Source organism: Oreochromis niloticus, linkage group LG6, assembly GCF_001858045.2.
Source record: "Oreochromis niloticus isolate F11D_XX linkage group LG6, O_niloticus_UMD_NMBU, whole genome shotgun sequence".
In the NCBI taxonomy this organism is placed as follows: domain Eukaryota; kingdom Metazoa; phylum Chordata; class Actinopteri; order Cichliformes; family Cichlidae; genus Oreochromis; species Oreochromis niloticus.
The window spans coordinates 26,648,975-26,663,435 of NC_031971.2; positions in this window are offsets into that span (position 1 = coordinate 26,648,975).

The window sequence follows — 14,461 nt, forward strand, 5'->3', positions numbered from 1 at the left end:
AACATATTCAAGCTGAGCTGAAGTACCTAAGAATGACACTAAAGTGCAACATTGGAAGAAATACACTTTGTGTGTGTTTTGTCCACATCAGTGTCTCATTCTTATTTATGTTAGTGTCTTGTTTTCAGTGTTTCCAGGCTGTGTGGGCGACAGTATCTACAAAGCAGCATTAATGAGCTTGTTATCAGTCCTATTTGGTCTGTCAGCTGTTAAGAAATTTGAATTAGAACCACATCCAAGCATATTATTTATTCAGTTTAAACAATAATTAATCAGTACAGGAACAGATTGATGTACACAGCAGAATAATTACGGAGCCAACGAAGATAATAAATATATAAATTTATGGGAAACATGTTTGTCAGAACCTGCCATTATTCAGCTTCAGTTTGACATGAGTTTGACAGGCGTCTGGTCACAGCAGCCTGCGCACACAAATACATGCGCTCTTTACATCTCTGTAGGAATTTATAATGGCTTTTAAAAATTCACTATACACCACACACACTTTCTGTATTGTGTAAACACACAACGACAAGTCAGCTTTCAGCCTAAATCCAAACTTTCATTTCTTACCCTTTTCTTCCCTTGCCCTCTTGTCCTCTCTATTGTGCGGTTTTTGTGTGTCATTTTTCTTGGAGTTCTCTGAGGTCCAATTTGCCCACCAAACCTGTGTGTGTGTGTGTGTGTGTCTGTGTGTGTCTGACACTCTGCAGACTGACTTTAATTGCCCCTTCCTCTGATTTTCACCTCGGCACACTTCGCTTCCATTTAAAGCCACTCATTGTAAAACCACATTTGCCGTTACATGTCTGTGTGGTTTACTGCATATATGTGAATGAGGCTAGCTGGGTCAATGTGTGAAAGTAAGAGGAAGCATTCTGTGAGCGTGTGTGTTTTCTAAGTGTGAGCTCGATGTAAAGACAAACACTCATCTCTTTGTAGTACTTTTCCAGTCTTGTTCTCGCACAGCACTTTAATGAAGCCGACTGCCTTTTGAAGTAGAGGAGAAGGATGTATCCGGAGCTTTTAGTCATGTGGTCAGATCCCCGCTGGGCTTTTCATATCAAGGTGGAGCGCGCCAGTTTCCCATTCACCTCTCATGCGCTGTTATCCAACTCTTTCCTTCTGTAAAGAAACTTCCCCTGCTGTGCCAACACAGATAATTCACACTCGAGATCGCTTGATTTCTGCTTAAATATGCATGGATTCGTTGAAGGTTGACAGTTCATGAACATTTAAACTGACTATAGTGTATTGTTAGTGATCGGATCTGTAGTTTCTAGCAGCAGAAACCACGCATACATCAGAGGCCATTGTTGGGATATTTTACAAATGTACAAACAGCTTGAAGTAGCAACACGTGCCAAGTTTACTACTGAACTGAAGACAGTCTGCATTAGTGTTGAAAACCTGTTCTCATTGTAGCATGTTAAACACTACAGTTTGGTCAGAAGCCTCCGGCATTATGAAGGTGTCCTTTTCCATTTGTGCTTTGATGCACCAACTGCAGCAAACTTGATAGCTGAGAGCAAATAGTCCCATTTGAAAAAGGGAGGAGGGGTGACAGTCTTGTCATTGGCAATTATTTGGTTTTGGTTTATCTCCTGTTTGAGACTGTGTGTTAGGAAAAGCTTGCAGCTTTGATAACAATACACTTTTTTCCCCATTCACCCTCCACACTGAAAATGATGGCTAAAGGGGACCTGTTAGGTTAATTTCCAGTTCTATATTTTTATTGTTAGAGTCTTGGCTGTGCATAAGTCACAGTTCAAAATAACGCTTAGTTATCTTATAATGGGCTTTGATGCAGTCCCTCATTTGATTCACTCTTTGAAAAAAAGCTTTTTTTAGCACCACTCTTTAAAGCAATATTAATATAATTGGCTGCCCCTTGCCTGAACTGCATCCTCTTCTTGGCTGTGTGCATGCATGTTAAATGATACAAATGTGGGAAATTGAAAACCTTTGCTTTCAGCAGCTTAGCTACTTTGAAATTTTTTGCCCCTTGTCTTCTAGACTGGCAATCTAAGAACACCTTTACGTGTCTCCAATTTCAAAATGTTTTTGGTTCCCCTAATAAAATTTTGACTGTAAGTGATGAAGTGTTCACCTCCTGCTATATGTACTGAGGTTCCTTTGAATAGTGGCGCTGCGGGAAAAGTGAATATACAAATTGAATACAAATCTAGCAGTGAAATGACGCAGTGATTGGGGATTTACACCTCAAGTTGTAAATTAGAAATTGTGAGAACCAAAAAAAAAAAAGTTTAAGAAAAAGATGGGAGGGAAGAAAGAAGGAGAAGACATAATTGTAAGAAAGAGAAGAAGGTTAGGAGAAGGAAAGAAGGAGAAAGGGAGGAGGAGATTGTAGCCACAAGAGGCCGAAACTATCCTCGTCAATAATGCATAGGTAATTGGCTGACTCCTCCTGAGCATCGACGTGAGTCTGAATAAATAAAGCAGTGTGTAAATAAAAGAGCCACTCAAATATTTAAAGAGAAGCAAATCAATGGCAAATGCCCCAGGTGAACAGGTGAGAAAGAGAGAAAAAAATCCCCCTCCCTTTCTTCCTCCAGCCCATCTCTACAGCCCCTCCCAACCATCTATAAATGAGAAAGCGGGCCATGTGTGGCTCAAAGCAGCGTATAACAAGCTGTGCACAGAACACCTAAGCAGGGGTGTGCGTGCACATATGCATGTGCTTATATTTTCAAATTCGTTTCTTACATCTTTGTACCTGCCCAACGTCGTCACAGCAGTCCTCCACTCTTATCTCCTCTCTAACCATTTCTTCTTTTTCTCACCTATCTCTCACCTACACTCTTCTTTCAATCATTTCCTTTTTCCTCCGTTCCTTCCCTCTCTATGTGCGTATGTTCCTTCTCCCATCCTCTTCCTTAACTGGCGTAGGTGAGGCCAGCTAAAACTGATTAGGATCCCCTCGGGGAGCTGCAGTAATGAGGAAGAGAATGAATAAGAGGCAGAGTGAGAGAGAAATAGTAAAAAAAATAGGAAAGAACCTGATTTAAAAAGGCAGCAGAAGTGGTAACAGGAGAGTTAGGCAAATGCAGAGATAAAATAAACTGCTAACTGCAGAGTAACAGTCAGCTGATGCTCATGAAAGGATGCTGTAAAATAGTTTTTAAGGAATGGGGGGGCAGTATCTACATTTTTGTTTTCATGTAGTATTAGAAAATTTCAGTTTGAACCCCTCAGCAGTCGCATCTAAAACAGCACTGTAGCTGAAAATGCCTTCACATTGCAGTTAATGTAACTCTGTGTACTTGTCTTAAGAAAACCTCCTTGGAGTGTCTGCAGGTTGTTCAGAGCACCGCTGTGAGAATCCTCACTAAGCCTTCCAAGTACTCACATATCACAGCATTGATAATTCTGTCGCACTGGCTGCCTATTAACTTCAGGGCCCACTTTAAGGTTCTGATTTTGACTTTTAGAGCCCTTCATGGACAAGCACCAGCGTACATCAGTGAAGTGCCTTCAGTGACAGCAATTCAGCCAAGATTTGTTCAAAAACCGCACCAAGCTGAGAAACGCTGCGGTCATACCAACTTTTCTTTGGATGTTTGAGTAACATTTTATTATTATATATACTATATATAATAATATATATTTTGAGCAGTGTTTAAAACTGCACGTTTACACGGTCACTGAAAGAGGAAAAGGCACAACTTACAACATTTTGTTACAGGTCAGACAATTTAAGTCTCACACTGATATCAATAACAGGCATTTTTAATTTAAAAAAATAGAAATTAAGATGAAAATTATTAAAAAATACTAGGCAATATGTTAGCTCAATGGAATGAAAAGTCACACCTTGCGTTAGCAGCAACTACTTGTGACCTTTTATTTCGATCATGGTTGTTTGGGACCGTCTTTCACCCCTAGTTAATGGCGTAGAATGGTAACGGTGCGCTAGACAGGAAATAAGAACTTGCCAATTCTTAAATTCTCTGGTGACCTTTCAAACATATGTGTAACGTGCATGTGAATCTGTAAATGTTACACTGGATTTAAATGTGTAAAAACAGTGTGAGTTTATAAACCAGCCCCAGTCACACAGTTTGTATATAAAAAGGTACAAAAAAAAACATTGCTTTGTATCTCAAGTTTACTCAATAACCAAAAATATGTCACAAATCTGGGTATCCTATATTTCATCAACATTTAACCAGTTATCTAGGAGGAGTTTGGGATCAAGCATAAACATAAATGCACTACAGTCATCATAATATGATTGTTATATAGTAGTAATAGTACCTGTAGTGTTAGTAGTATTAACTTTAAAGTTGCCTGTTTAAATGTTCTAAGACAGTCTGATCATCATCATTTGTTTTTATGATCTGAGGCACTTTTCAAACTGGTTCTGAAGGCTCGAGGTAATCTTAGGGTGTTATTTGACACTGTAAATGATATTTTTACTCCTGCTCCACCAGCTGTTCCAATTTCCTCTCTCCAGCCCTGCTCATCCTGTTATTTTAGAAAGATTTTCACCTGTTTTTTAACCTGATCTGCTCCAATTAGATGATGCTCCCTTGGCATTTTACATGCATCTTTGGTGAAAAGTGCCTTTCAGACTGTTGCTATAATCAGTGCTTTACTTCCACCTGGTAAATCCCTGTCTATTTTAAGAGTGCTATCATCTAACCACTTAAAAAAAGAAAGAAAGAAACGCTCGACCCCTGGCTTCTTAGCAGTTACAAACCAATCTCACAATTACCCTTTATTGGTAAGATTTTGTACAAGGTTATGGCGAAGCACTGTTGACCATCACAATGTGCTCAATGGGCTGAGATACTGGGTGTATTGATTTATACCGATATTGTCTGCTTTGAAGTTATTCTCTTCATATTTGTCAAAGCGAGTCTGCCAACAGGAACAGCTGGCTTGTTAAATGTGACCTCCAAGACTGGCATGCATCAGAACAAATACATTTGAAAATAAAACTCAAGGTCAATTCAGTCAGTTAAAAGCAGGGATTTAAGAAGAGTCATTTCCAAATTGTCTCTTTCTTCTTATCTTCTTTCAAGCTGCTTTAGATACTTAAAAAAACAACAAAAACAACTGCAAGAAGATAGGATAAAAGACAGCTGCAAGCTGGTAGATAGGAGGCCTTAGTGTTCCTTCTGCCCAGTGAGGGTGCACAGCAGGAGGGCTGAGGAGATGAATAGGCTCCTTTGAAAAGGACAGGAATGAGAGCATCTTTTAACTTCCCTCCAACACTTTTTCTCTGATGTTTGAATCAGCCTTACATGCCTGTCACAAACTGACCAGAACACATAATAACAAAGCAAACAAGCCAGACAACTAGGAAGCAAAAGCAGGGAGACACAAAGACACAAAGTGGCAATTACCTACAGTAAAACACAATAAACTGAAGTGTTCACTAGCAGATACTGAAAATCTCCAGTACATGGAAAGCAGAAAATGATGGCTTTTCTAGTACTTGTCAAACTTCATTCTGAATGAAGTTTTAAGGAATCTGAACTGAAAAATTAATTTTATTTTTACAGTCAAGTTCAATGTCCTTGGGGAAAAATAGGACATTTCAGTAGATCTTAAGGTTTGTCTGCTAGCTTTTTTTTTAAAAACATCAACATGATCATATGTCAAATGTCTGAAAATAAAGCTCTTCAGAACTAATGGCTTCTTGTGTCACTCATTATATTTGAAGCCCCAAGAATGATCCACAATTTTCATGACATCTCCTGTCTGAAAGATCCAGAAATAGAACCAGACTCTTACTTTGACATCCACATACTTGTCTCACTTGAAGCAAAAGATAAGATCAGGGACAATACTTAGTTTCTTATTGGTGACATGTCACTCTGTATTACCAACTTTAAAGAGGCTGTGTATGATTTGAATGGGAAAAAATATAAAGCTTCCATCTGCACTGTACTCTCAGGTCTTATCCACATACGTAGAAATAAGCAACTACAGTAGATAAACACTGGTCGCTGCTGCTCATTGGAACAATGTGTTGATGTGGCAACTATGTTGTACTACGTACGTTGGACATGCACCGCCCAGTGCATGAATGTCTACTTCATGTAATACATATATGTCTGCCATACATGGATTTATGATAGAGAATACTGCTTACCAAAATCCTCATGGTTAAAGTAATTATTAAAATATTTTTAACCTCCCAAACTTTTTCATGGCATGCATTTTTAATTTCTCTTTGCTATTTGGGCTGATTGTTTTTACATTCATCAGGTCCCAAAGAATTACGTGATATTTTTTTTTAACCTGATTTTTGTTTCTGAGAAAAACGAGATCCTAATATGAGGACATTTGCTTTCAATAGAACAGTGGCAGTATAATGTCCTCTTAAGTGGATATCAGGCCCTTGTAGAGCAAAATTTAGTATTTTGGTCTATACAACCCAAAATGTGATGTCCACATATGTGGACACCAGGTCCTAGGAGGTGAAAAATATTAAAAATATAAAATATCTACTTTTTATGACATCGTCCCAAAAACATCACAAAGGATTTGTTCCATCATTTAAACCAGCTATCCGTTTAATCCAATCAACTGTAAAAAACAAAACAAAAGCAAAAAGCCCAAAACAAACAAAAAACATCTTACTCATATTCAGCTAGCATTAGCTTGATTTAGTGTCAGCACCAGTTTTGAGTGGAAATAAAGTAAATAAAGTAACACGCTACTGTAATCACATTAAATTTATCAGAAAAGCAGTAATGCACTGAAATGTAAACTGTACTAAATTCAGTAATAACAATACAGTTACAATTGTGTCGTTACTTGTGTTACAAAGGTTCAGTTATCTGCGAGTCAGGCACATAGAAAGAAAACATCAACCAAAATTTTTTTTCTTCCTTTTTTTTTTTTTTTTTTAAACTGTGCACTTCTACAATTAGCTGATTTCGGGTTTTGTGCAGGAGGAGGAAAATGGTGGAGTGGTGCAGTGATATAGATTCTGAGGAGTGAAAATATGGATATTACATTTGCTTTTATTGCACAAAAGCAGAACAGTGCCTTGGTAAAGTGGAAACTGCATCCAGTGATGAGCGTCCAGTAATGAAGCAGTGATGAGCAGTCAAGTTTGTAGCCTCCATTTCTACCTGTTCATGTTTCTAAAGTAGGATCACTTTGGCGATTGAAGTCTGTTTGGAATGGTTTCTTTTTTTCTTTGTGCTGTCAACGCTGTTTTCCACACGTAAATACTAAATGAAAGATCGTATGTGTGTTTTCATTAAGATAGAGATCTGTGCAGGACCATAGAAGTTAACAATATTAATCATAGGCTAATTATTAGACAATTTGTTTTGGGTCATTTGACAGAGTATTGAAAAAGTGATGTAACAAGCAGTGTAACAACTTACCATCTCCTCCCATTAATTAAGTAACATAGTGTATTACTTTTAAGAAAAGGAAGATCTTTGATAATCTAATCACAATGTGCCCTGCCCTGGCACATATATGTCAAGTATCAGTGATGGTATGGAATATAGATTATAGATATGTTGCTAATAATAAACCTGAGATTATATTTATTCTTAAATTAGGGGTTTCATTTTAATGTAACATATTGTGCATCCACTGCAGGACTCTGCAGGTGTGCAACATCTAAAAGAAAAAGTGCTGCAGTTGCAGTAACTGAATTTTATTTTTCAAGATGTTCTCTTCTGTCTATTTTTTCCCCTTGACGTGCAATTTCTAATATTTCTTCATTTAAGAAAGCAGGAGCCTCTGATTCCAGTGGCAGAGTGCACCAAATGGGAAGGCCAACACTTGGAAAGCACTTTTCCATTAAGGTGGAAATGTGCGGTATATGTACAATCCATTTACCATTTTTACATTGGATTAACTTTATATCATGACAAGATAATACTGACTCCTAAGTGGCATATCATGTTTCTCAAGTATATCTTTAGACTCCCCAAGTTTTGGGGGATTTTTTTTCTTCCTCCAACCTTATAATTCTCATTCAGGGGAAATGTGTGAGTGCTGCCATTCGAGTGTTCATAATTCCATCCGCTTGTCTCCTAAAGCTTCACAGTCTCTTTTTTCACAGCAGGCATTTCAACTTGTCATAGTAGGAGAAGCACAGGTGTTACTAATAGCATTAACAATGGTGCTGCTTTATTCAAGCAACTCAGTAAAGCATGACAGTGTGACAGTGAGCTGGAATCACAATATACCAGGATCCTGAAAGTGAAGCACCTAAATGAAATTCAATTTATTATTTACACCTCTGCTTTGACTGCAGTTGAAATGTCTTCGGCGAGAGAGACCCGTGGGCACCTTTAATCTGGACAAAAATTGGTCAGCTTGTGCAGATTTTGAAGTGTGCTTTAAATAAAATTATTAAGATAAGATAAGATAAGATAACCTTCATTAGTCCCACACGTGGGAAATTTGTTTTGTCACAGCAGGAAGTGGACAGTGCAAAAGTTGTATAGCAAAATTAGAATACAATAAGAATAGAATAGAATAGAAATAAGAATACTGTACACAACTGTAAAGAATAGAATAAAATTAAATAAAATACTATATACAGTAGAATAAATAGAATAACATATACAATAGGATAAAAGTACAATGCAAATGCTTTATACAACTGAGTAAAAAATACAACTTTTTCAGAAAAAGAGTATTGCACATGTGTGTGTTAGATCAGTTGAAGTCTTTGTTGTGGAGACTGACAGCAGTGGGGAGGAAAGACCTGCGAAGTCTCTCCATCCCACACCGTGGGTGCCGCAGCCTGCCACTGAAGGAGCTGCTCAGTGCTGTCAGAGTCTCCTGCATGGGGTGGGAGATGTTGTCCAACAGGGATGAAAGCTTAGCCGCCATTCTCCTGTCACTCACCACCTCCACTGGGTCCAGAGGGCATCCTAGAACAGAGCTGGCCCTTCTGATCAGCCTGTTCAGTCTCTTCCTGTCCCCGGCAGAGATGCTGCCACCCCAGCAGACCACACCATAGAAGATGGCTGAGGCCACCACAGAGTCATAGAAGGTCTTCAGGAGTGGGCCCTCTACTCCAAACAACCTGAGTCTCCGCAGCAGGTACAGTCTGCTCTGCCCTTTCCTGTAGAGGGCGTCTGAGTTATGAGTCCAGTCCAGTTTGTTGTTCAGATGAACACCAAGGTACCTGTAGCTGTCCACAGTCTCAATGTCCATACCTTGGATGTTCAGTGGTTGCAGTGGAGGATGTTTGTGCCTGCGGAAGTCTACCACCAGCTCCTTGGTTTTACTGGCGTTGATCTGGAGGTAGTTCAGCTGGCACCAGTCCACAAAGTCTTGAGTCAGTCCTCTGTACTCCTTGTCGTCCCCATCAGTGATGAGGCCGACTATTGCAGAGTCATCAGAGAACTTCTGCAGGAAGCACTGGGTGGAGTTGTGGGAGAAGTCTGCAGTGTAGCTGGTGAAGAGGAACGGAGCCAGAACCGTTCCCTGTGGGGCCCCCATACTGCAGAGGACCCTGTCCGACACACAGCCCTGAGTCCTCACATACTGTGGTCGGTCGGTGAGGTAGTCCAGTATCCATGCTGTGAGATGATGGTCCACTCCTGAGTTCTCCAGCTTGTCCTTCAGGACCGTGGGAAGAATAGTGTTGAAGGCACTGGAGAAATCAAAGAACATGATTCTCACAGTGCTCCCAGCGGTCTCCAGGTGAGAGAGGGAGCGATGTAGGAGGTGAATGATGGCATCATCCGCTCCAATGCCAGGCTGGTAGGCAAACTGAAGTGGGTCCAGTGATGAGCTCACCAGGTGCCGAAGCTGAGCCAGGACCAGCCGCTCCAGGGTCTTCATCAGGTGGGATGTTAGAGCCACCGGCCTGTAGCTGTTGAGGTCCTTGGGGCGTGAAGTCTTTGGCACTGGTACAACACAGGAGGTTTTCCAGAGCTGTGGGACTCTCCCCAGCCTCAGGCTCAGGTTGAAGAGGTGCTCCATCACCCCACACAGTTGGTCCGCGCAGGACCTGACGACCCTTGAGCTGATGCCAAAATCTCCTGAATTGCCAGAGTAATTCAGAAGATGGTGTGAGGGTTTAGTGAGTGTTTAGTTTTAGTTATAATTATCATCTTCTATTTTTCAGAGCTACATAAAGCTCAAGTCATGTCAAACTGGTTTCGTGGCCTCCACAGTCATTAACTCTGAATCTAATGGAGCACCTTGGAGGATGTTGTGGAACTGTTGATTTGCATCATGGATGTGTAGCGGACACATCTGCATCCTATGTTTTTCCCCATCATCTCAATATGGACCTGAGAGATGTTTCCTGCACCTTGTTGAATCTATGCCATGAAGAATTAATGCAGTTGTGGCAGCAAAAAGGGTCCAACCTGGTACCAGCAATGCATTCATAATGACATTTGGGTCAGTGTAAGTTGCTGCAATCGGGTGAGCCAGCTTTGTGAAGATGGAAAACCTAGGTTGAGCACAAAGACAGACACTAATGTTATTTCATGGTTCAGTCACCTGTTCTGTTTAGTTAACATTTGGGCTCATGAGCAGCTTAGGTTCACCCACAGAGGAGTTTTCGCTTAATCTGCCAGATAACGCTCGCCATCACTCTGTGTGTGCAGATCTTCCTTCACTGAGACCTCCCCGACTCTCATGTGTACCTTACAGCAGGAATAATCCACGACAGGATAGCATATGCATTAGATCGCACATGCAGGATTAGACTTTATGTTCATTTTAATGTGCAAAGTTACAAAGTTAGAGACTAGCTGTCTGACTACTGATGATTATATGAGTCAATATAAAGGTGGTTTGTGGTAAAGTAAAAAAATCAAAAAGTATAGTGTGATAATGTCAGTAACATCATGATTTGTTAAAACAAATATTGTTTTATCTTCTGTATTGTCTTACCTACCTTTTCCTATGTACAGTTATGCAAATGATTCTTGAATCAATGCAAAAACAAAGATGTCTTTTAAGTCGCTATTTTGGGGTTTTGTGAAAGCTTCACTTTGTGAAAGAGCTGAAATTCACTGCAGTAGACATGTCAGGGAAGTGGGCTTCACAAAAAAAGATGTATAGCATCAAGTCAATCACAGAAATGCAGTGAACCTCACAGATTTGTGGCGTGTAAAAGAAGTAAGAGGATTTACGACAGGAATTTTTAGAGCTCTGAAATTGATGTTTGGGAAAATAAAACCTCAAGTGAATCTGCTGCTTGTTCCAACAAAGATCACACTTTGAAGAATCCCCTCTTCTTAATGAAATTTTATATGCAAGTACGTTCATGGCCTATATTAAGTGTTGACCTCTGGTTTATGAAACACTGCAGCAAAATTTGTTTTCATAAGTGTGATGCTCAAAAATAGACATGAGCTTTAATTATAGCAAGGATTGTTATGAATCAGAGTATGTGTGTGAGAGAGAGAGACAGCCTTGGGACTCTTCTACAGCAGAAAGAAGCTTTGATCAGCCCAAGGCAACATGGAAAGAGAAATCGTGGATTATCTTGGGGTGGGCAGAGGCACTGGAAATGCACATGCACAAAACTCTTCCGATGGCCTTGTTGGTATCAGAAAAATGATAACTCTGTGCCTCTCTGCCTTCTCTTTTAATGTATAGATGCACTATATATAGTACTTCAAACAAAATCACAGTGATATAAACCTCAGCAGATCTGTGATGGACTTTGATTGTATTGAGAGGATGGGACACAAAACAGAGCAGCGATCTCTGTGCATGACAATAAAGATGGATGCCAGGAGATTGCTAGGAGGCAGCAAACTCCCACTGGGAACACAAACCAGCATGAGCTACAGCCAAAAATATTTACTTTCCACACAGCAGTTATAGTCTCTAGGGCGATTTCTGTAAATATAAGCAGGAGAAAAATATTTTTATCCAGGAGAGTCTGAGTGAAAGTGCATGCAAGAAATAATTAGGAACCCTTTGCGTTGCTAAAATTTAATCTGTTGTGGAGATTTAATTTTGTTCTGTTAAGTCTCAATTAAGTCCTTTCTCACTCTCAGTTGTGTCCCCAGAGCTAACGCCATTCCCAGCGGATAAAAACATCGCATCTTGTTAGGTTTTTCTGCTCACAAGTTTTTTTCCTGTCTTAAATAAATGGCAAAAAGCTTTCCCCTGTGGAACAGACCTACCAGGATGCCATCATGTATGAAATACTAAAAAAAATGAAAGAAAAAAACTATGTATTAAATATTTATACTTGTTCCAGGAGCCACTGTATTTATATCTGAACAAACAGATAAACTGTCGATTAAGTGCAGACAGGATGATGAGTGTTTGAAGTCATTTGATGGTTTAGTTGCAGCTGCTCAGTACAGCAGCTTTCAGAGATCAGGGACTTGTAGGAAACACTGTTACCCAATAATTCAGGTGACTTCAGCTTATCAAAGTACATCATCTTCCTGACAAGTATCAATATTTTCTAGAAGAAACAGCAGAACTGAAGTTCTCACTTACCTGGTATTATTACTGCCAGTTCTACATGCCAACTTCCTTTGTTTCTGCCACACCTGCTTCCATTGACCTAATTAGTGGCATTAATATAGTCGTGCTTCCCTGTCTTCCCTCCCAGACTCTCTCAACATCTTTCTGAACATTTTCTTCTATCTTTGTGAGACCTGCTAGTTTTTTGGACTACTGTTTTTGGCCTGTAACTTCTGTTTTTTGGAATTTTTTGACCAGTTTTGTACTTTTGTACTCCTGCCCCAAGTCATTGCTTCTTGGACTGCACACCTGAGTGTCACCCAGGCTTTGGATATTAAAACAGAGTTATGGGGTTTTATCCTGACACCTATAAATGGCCATGTCTGGGTACAGAAACAGTCCACTGCAACCCAAATGGGTCTCTACAGTACTAGACCAGTATAAACACTGATGCACTGGCAGCAGAGTGTTGGAGCCTAAAACAGAGCTGTTATGTTGGGCAGCTAACTTTAAAAAGTTTCTTAAAGTTGATATTTGAAAGCAGGATCTTTATTTTGTTTCATAGAAACTCTAAATTGTTTTTGGAACAATTAGCTGAGATTGCTTCAAGGGAAACAGTTCAGCTTTCAGAATAATTAGTTTTTCTTTTCTGATCTGAATTTCATGAGAAAATTTGTGTGTAACATTTCTGGAGGGGACTAGCTTAGCATCAAACCTTGAAAATCAAAATGAACAGCTAACCAGCTGGTAACAAACTACTAGGCTCTCTCCAAACTGTAAAAAGACTACTCAGGTTTTTTTCTCATTAAAAAAACCAGAACAAGTTACTGATAGTTTGTCTCTGGTATCTCTGATATTGACGTTGACGTTGTTCTTTAGCGTTGAGATACTGGCTGTGCTAATACTGGAAGGAGAGCAAAAGCTGTTGTTTCAAAAACAAGGTCTATAAAATTTCTGTGTGAGTTTTCATTTATTAGGACTAAAAATGTTTACTTTTTTTTCAACATGACCCGGTCTCATTAGTGCTCCAGGCACTGAATCACTGTAATTAATACAAACATTAATTAAACTCATTATAGGTGTCATTGTCATCAGTGTTTAATTACCTAGTTTTTTGTATTAACTTTGTATTAGGCTATTTACTTTGTAGTCTGTCAGTGGAAACCAGGACAGCTGGTTACTCTGAATTTAAATGATCTTCATTATAAAAAGAAAAAAAAATTACCTGTAATAAATGTCAAAACTGAATATGAGAATACATAATGACCACAAGCACATCACACAGATGGAGAATAATGTTTCAACACATCAATCTAAACCTTGTAAAGGTTTTACTTAATTATTTGTAGCTTCTGTAGGGCTGTGTAGCTGTGCATACAGAACTGTATATTCCCTTTAAAATATTTCAATGCGTTTTAGTATGCTGTCAGAGAATGAGAGTGTGTGTGTGTGTGTGTGTGTGTGTGTGTGTGTGTGTGTGTGTGTGTGTGTGTGTGTGTGTGTGTGTGTGTGTGTGTGTGTGTGTGTGTAAACAGAGTAAACATAAAATACCATGAACATTTTTCAGTTACTGTTTTTCCAAAAAAAAAAAAACATCTGTCTCAACCGTTCCTCTCAAAAGCCGTTGTTCATACATCTAAGAAATGGGAAACCATGAACCATCCATTTTCTCAACCACTGCAGGATGATGGTGGTTGCACACTGGATGAGTTGCCAGTCAATCTATGAGCTTAATACAAACCGACAACCATGTGTATTCAGTTCACAGCAAATTTACATGCACGGCTTTGAAATGTAAACGGGAACTGGTCACAATGCAGTCCCAGTTTCCTCCAAGAATGCCATTTTGATTTTTTAAGCCATTTTTAGCAGCCCAGTTGCCCCAAGCTGGTAAATGGCCTGTATTTGTATAGCGCTTTTACTTAGTCCCTAAGGACCCCAAAGCGCTTTACACATTCAGTCATCCAATTACAAGACGAACTGCCAACTCTTGAGCCAAGATCACCCAGCTGGACAAAAGTGAGGGGTTGTTTTGTTTAATGCTTGTTCT